The following is a 6,544-nucleotide window of genomic DNA, read 5'->3' as shown; positions in this document are numbered from 1 at the left end:
TACCGGTCCGCTCCCCGTGGCTCCTTTTGTGCTTCAGTCTCTCTCGGGGGTGGAGGCACTGGCTATATATAGGATTAATAGCTAGGCAGACTACCCTGTGAGGCGGGAACTTAGTGGGGTGATAAGAAACAGGTGCCACACAGGCGGGCTCGATGAGAGGGGTAATCTAGCTCAGGCTTTTGTACTTTCCCACAGGCCTCGCAATCACCGCGTCTGATGACTTGACAGTGCCACGGCTCCCAACACTCCATGTCAATTATAAAATGAAGTTTACACATAATTTAGGAAAAAATGATTTATTTTTATAATGCAATATAGGGTATAAAAATATCTTCAATGCATCATCACACGCTCTAAAGTGGAAAGGTGCTTTGATACATATTTTACAGATGAGGAAACACAAAACGGTGGTTTTAACATAGATTAATATAAACTTCTATGAACTTTTTCAGAGAAATGCAGTAGATCAAATATTCACTGGTTGTGCATTGGTGAAGAATACTGGTTGACTTGGCTTGGTTCAAAGCTGAAGTCACCCCTCTTGTACAATCTTAAGAGAAGTTACTAAAACTCTCTTCACTTTTCTCATTCATGCAATGAATAATAACAATAACAAACACAACAATTATAATTGCTTTTCATAGAATTGCTAAGATGATCAAAGAAAAAATTACAGATAAAATGCTCAGGATAATGTTCAGCATGTGATGCTCTAAATATTTGCTAGTCGGTCAACCACAACCTTGAAATAAAAAATAAAGTATAAAATAAATAGCAAAGGAAGAAAATACTCCTGCATCTCTAACAATCAATTTGTTACTTTTTTAACGGGTTGGTTTCTTATTATCTTAATTTGTGCTACTTTATTTCAATCTTCATTCGATTTAGCAAACATACTGTCCATAGATGCTCTTTGAGCTCTATTTTGTTGAGGTATTAAATAAAAGCAAACTCCTGTGGATAAACATTTTATGTAGTCAGAAATAATGACATCAATGTCTACTTTCTATTCCAACTATATTTACAGTGACCCCTCCTGTCTCCGCCTGTGTTCCTGTCAACTCAAATAAATGATCTTCCAAGATCACCTCTGCTCTCATTAGTCTAGCTGCACTGTAGTCTGGTAACGTTTCCCTTCCTTCAAAACTTGCTTTGAAGATAACTCTTCAAGCAGTTTGTTTTGATCTTCCTGCAAAGGTGGTATCCCATAATCCTGCTACTAATTTCTTGATAGCAAGTCTCACCTGCACACTGTTCTCTGGATTGTTGAATGTGTCCTATCTTCCAGAAGGTGTCATGAGGGAAGGGTGCTGGGGTGTGTAACCAGTGTCTCGAGATGGACAACATAGAAACCCTGGAGCTTCATTTTCCCCCTAGGTCTCCATGAGCATGTATCCTTCTATCAGTCTCCAAAAGTGTGTTCCCTATTTGATCACTTTCTCCATTTTCATTTCCAAAGATCTTAAGAAACAGTTTGGTATCTAGATTGTACAAGTTCAAAAATACCAAATTTAACTCATAGGAAAATCAATAGCATGCAAATTTTAAAATGTGTTATAAAAGCAATGCTTTATTTAGAATAATTTATACACTGTTTTCTGGTCACTTTTTAGTTTTTTGTCAGTATTTGTAACTAAGAGAGAGCCCAAGCCAGTAGTGGTCACTGATATGAATAATCCCAGCATTCTGGGAGGCCAAAGAAATTTGATCACAAATGAGAGGCCAGCGTATGACATACAATGACACCAGCCTGGAACAGGGCAAGATTCTGTTTAAAAAATGCAAAGAACAAACCTCAAAAAATGGCATACCTCAGTGCTAGAGAGATGGTTGATCCTAGGAAGAGCAACATGCTGAGACTGCAAAACTACTACAGCTGTAAGGGAGTAAATTAACTATCTGGTCATACTGGCTCAGTTATAAGGACCTTCTAGAATGCACCCAAGTAGATGACCCAAGCAGATATGGTATATTTCTCCTTCTTTTAAGAAATTACAGATGGTGTAAGAGGACATTTACTTCTTTAGTAACTTCTAATAAAGTATAGACTCAAAAGCTAAAAGAAAAATAACGAGTTGTGTCTGACAACATTCATTTACATTGTTACTTATATTTCCCTATTTATTTTAATAATATAATTAAGCTAATAAAATTTGTAGCACAATTCACACAAATTTGTTAATGATGTGAATCAGGAGAATCCTAAATTAACAAGGACCTTAGATTTACTGAAAAACATATCTCTGGCTATTTAACAATATATATTTTGCTCATTTATTACATTATTAAAGGGACATAAGGAAATGAGTTAAATAAGAGATCAGTTATTAACAGAAGTCTCATTTACTTTATTTTACTTTTTAACTATTTAAGAATTTCTTAGCTAGGTCCTTCATACTATATTGTAAAATTCCAACCAATGGGAAAAAAATCATGCACATAAAGTAACATTTCAGAGCAGAAGGAAAACAGAAACTCATTTTCAAACCATATTCTTTTAAGATTCAGAGAATTTTAATGGTTTGGTGTATGTAACTTCCCTCCAGAGTTGGGATACTATATTCATTTTCTTCACTGAAATATACAAACTTCATGACACAATGCTGTAATTTATTTCACTACCAAAACTGAAAGATTGTATACTATTAGTTTATTAAAGGTAATGGGAACTGACATTGTATTTTGCAATTTATTATATTCTGAGGGCATGGAAGTCACATTCATGTGTGAAGAAAACCTGAAGCTGATGGAATAGCTTGAATGAATATTCAAATAATAACAAAAATCAAAAATTTTAAACACTGAGAAACATCATTTTACAGTCATTCAGACACATGGGGTATTTTTAAGTAGGAAAAAATAAAGTTCTATAAAATAACCAGTGTCTCTACAGAACAGGCTGTTCCTCTTCAAAGGCCTAAAGATACAGACATCTAGTTATGTTCACAGCCACATCTTAATTATATAGTTAAATAAAAGAAAATCATGGCAAAACATGTGTAGAACATGTCCATTTTACAATATGACACACAAGCTGGCATGTGTAAAAACATCTACCAATCATCAGATTTCCAAATCAACACACAAATTTTGATTTAGGTAACCAAAATGCACTCGGACAGAGGTGAAACCTAATCTGGGGCTCCATCATGTTGCATGTAATTATGATATGTCACCAAAATTTTGAAAAATAATTTCAAACACAGAAAAATAAAATGAATAGCTTTCCCAAACTAACATAGCAGGCTAACTTAATACATTATTTGAAAACACCATTGTATTGACTTAATAAAGCACTTGTATTAGTATATTTGAATTTATTTTATGAAAAAATAATTATCTATTAAAATAATTTGATTTACAAATCTTGAAATATTTCCTTTCATCTAGAGGTGTCACCCATTTGTGAATGCAGGCCAAAGGTTCATATTCAGGAAATACAGTCTATGTAGCCAATAAATAGGAGTTTCTAACATACTGATGAACTTCAGTAGTGGCTTTTAAATCAATCGGCTCCAGGGCTTTTCAAAATGTCTCCAACCCTGTGGGAACTCTACCCTGCAAGGGTGAGCACCAAGAGTTGTTGCCAGAGCACAGCAGGGTACCTCAGGGTTCTGTTCCAGGAGCATCAACATCTTCTGTTCTGATGGCTCAGTGTCTTTCTCTATCCTTAAATAATTCTAGCATGACCACTGAGGAGGCCTATTCTTCATTCAAAATATATTTCCCCATGTTGTTAATGGGTATTAAATATATAAGATATCCATTCTCACCAGTGTACTTTTCAGTTTGTTGTTTACAAAATTAACTACCCATTAGTAGCTTTTGGGTGTAAACATCCTTTAAACAGAGAATAGACACATCATTAGTATTCTGTTTAATGAGGAGCAACTGGAGGTGATGGACATCCTGTGTGTGAACAGCAGCAGGAAAGGTAAATGGTAAATTGTTCACCTCATTTATTTTCCTGTCTTCATTGGTGTCATAAATAAAAAGCCTTATCATATATATCATATTTTTGAGATTACTCATTCAAAGTGAAGAGAGCCTATGAACACACAAAAAAAATCTTTGGTGCATCATCTTTGAATAAAGGGCATAAAAGCAAGGATGACAATAAATAAATCAGTCAAACCAAATAAAAACAATAAGTTTTATCACAAGTAATGTGTATAAAATATGAATAATGAAAATAATCTTTATTTATCAAGCTTGTTACATTTTTTACTATTCACCAGTTGATCAAATTAGTGTGATTGTTTTTGTAAACTGATATGTCTTCAATATAGAGTATTCAAAATTGCTACAATTCTTTGATTTTTGTATTACAAAATTATTTTATTTCCCATTTACTTGGTTTTATTTTTAACATCTGAAATTAACTTCCTGACAGGGAGAAATGACAGTGATTTATCCATGTGGTTTGTAAAGTCACTGGATCTGTAAGGTCTGAATTGCAGTAGATCAAATTACTTGCTTTTTTGGGCCCAGGCTTGGGGAAGCATGCCTGTAATCACAGCATTTGGGATGCTGAGGCAGGAGTATACCCATGAATTTGAGGCCAGCCTGAGCTACATAGTGAGTTCAAGGTCAGCCTAAACTACATAGGAAGAGACTGTCTCAAACCAAAATACAAAAATTACTTGGCATTTGTAGATCAGAATTCTTTTAAACTTGTAGAGCTCAATAGTTTTGAAAATGTTGGTAAGTAGATTTACAGTAATACTGGTTCTTAAAATTCATTTTCTAAGAATACACTTTCAATATTTTAAAAAGTACCCACTCACTGAATCAAACTTTATAAAATGTGTATACAATTCAACAGCAATTAAATATATTATAGAGTTTTGCTTTATTGGTATGAAACACATCATAATCACTAAGCTTTCAGATGGTATATGTGTGCCTGAGTATAAGAATAACTCAGAATTGTATAACTTATACCATAAAAGGTTCTATGATTTTAAAGCACTTTAAAAAGACCTTCCTATTCTAAAAGGAGAATGTAGTCCATAAAATTTTAGAAATCAAAGATTTGGGGAATTAAATATCAATCCTAAAGTATATTCTGTACTCTAAAATTTGGGAAGAATTGATATAAATAGAGTGTATACTTACGTAATTCAATTTTTTTATCACTCTAACAGAAGAAAACTTTTCTCTGAACTCGTTAGGAAATTATTATACATTTTATATATCTTTATATAAAAATTACAAGTAGCAAGCATATGACACAAAGAAACAGAAGAGTAACAGCAGTATTTGAGGATGCATGCTTTTTACAATGTGTCTAATAAAGAAGATATTTCTCCAACCCAAATATCCAGTGCTGACATGCAGGGTATTTTCTCAAACTGTCAGTTCAGTCATATTGCTAAGTGCTTAATCAAAAACATGTCTATTGGAGGGTATGAATGGCAAAATACCTGATTTCAAAATGACTTCTGAAACTGGGTATCTTCCTTTGATACAGAGTAAAAAGAAAGTCATGGGTATACAGGGAAGACAAAAATGATATTTTTCTTATTGCCGTCTAGTAATTTGACTCATTACTTTTTACTGCATTTAATAATAGTAAAATAAAAGGTGTGTATAGTCCATAAAACCTCTAGCTGGTGTTTCCATGGTCCACATTTTCACTTTTCACTGTAGCATGTTCAAAATCACTCAGGAACGCACTATTCTCAAGCAGTCTATATAATGAAAACAATGTATATGTAACATAAGGTTCATCTAAAGTTGTGTTTTTTCACACATCACACAATGTACAATTATATAACAAAGACATAAACAACATAAAACAAAAGTGAAACTGACAATAAAAGTAAGGTTGGGGTAGTCTTAATCAGGAACTAATTTCTTCTTCAAGTTTCCAGTAAATCTCAAAATGTATTTAAAAACTAAGGAGCACTTGGTGGCCAGCAACCAAATTACGAAATGAACATATCATTGTGCAGCGGGGATGTCTTGCCGAAGGAGTAACAAATGTCTGTAATTCTTAAGTTTGGATAAAGGCAGTGGAATGGATTTAGAAATATGTCCACTTTTCATAATTCACTATAGAATTTTCTTTTCACAGTCCCCATGTTTGTATAAATAGTTCTTCTCTGAAAATAAAACACAGTTAAAACATTTTCTTCCAATGAAAACCGCATACAAGTACACTAATTTTTCAAGATAATATCCAGCATAGAACTGTATTCCCTAATTCAAGAGTAGTTGACAGGGCTGAAGAGCTTCAAAGAGATTAGATATCAAGCAAATGTAATAGGAGACAAATTAGATTAATAGAGACATAGGATAGCACAAAGTGAAACCTTGCGTTACTTGGTAACAAAATATATCTACAGACAGACAACTGGTATTAATGGAACCCTTTACATGCTGCATTTAGTTGTGATGAGATAAGCTACAGATTCATGCAAAAATAAGCGTGAAAACATTGTATGAGGACCCTCATATACTTAATGCTTAAGTTTGGAATAGAATGTTGCCAAATTATCACTAAATTACCACTTTAATTTATTCAGATTATTTAGTTGCA

The 6,544-nt window shown here is 33.4% G+C and overlaps 1 protein-coding gene across 3 annotated transcripts in view; it reads right to left on the bottom strand.

Moving 5' to 3' along the window:
• Positions 1-280: 280 nt before the first annotated feature.
• The window catches only part of Neto1 (neuropilin and tolloid like 1), a 119,424-nt gene continuing 113,160 nt past the window's right edge, over positions 281-6,544 (bottom strand). For 2 of the 3 annotated variants that reach the window (XM_063231446.1, XM_063231448.1), the window contains one exon: positions 281-6,107. The gene's annotated coding sequence lies outside the window, so the exon portion shown is untranslated. The remainder of the gene's footprint in view (positions 6,108-6,544) is intronic. The other variant, XM_063231447.1, reaches the window with a different exon arrangement.

Source organism: Cavia porcellus, unplaced genomic scaffold (genome assembly GCF_034190915.1).
Source record: "Cavia porcellus strain 051 isolate PalLab524CR breed Dunkin Hartley unplaced genomic scaffold, mCavPor4.1 scaffold_20, whole genome shotgun sequence".
NCBI classification, from domain to species: Eukaryota; Metazoa; Chordata; class Mammalia; order Rodentia; family Caviidae; genus Cavia; species Cavia porcellus.
This window is presented reverse-complemented; position numbering and strand designations above follow the sequence as displayed.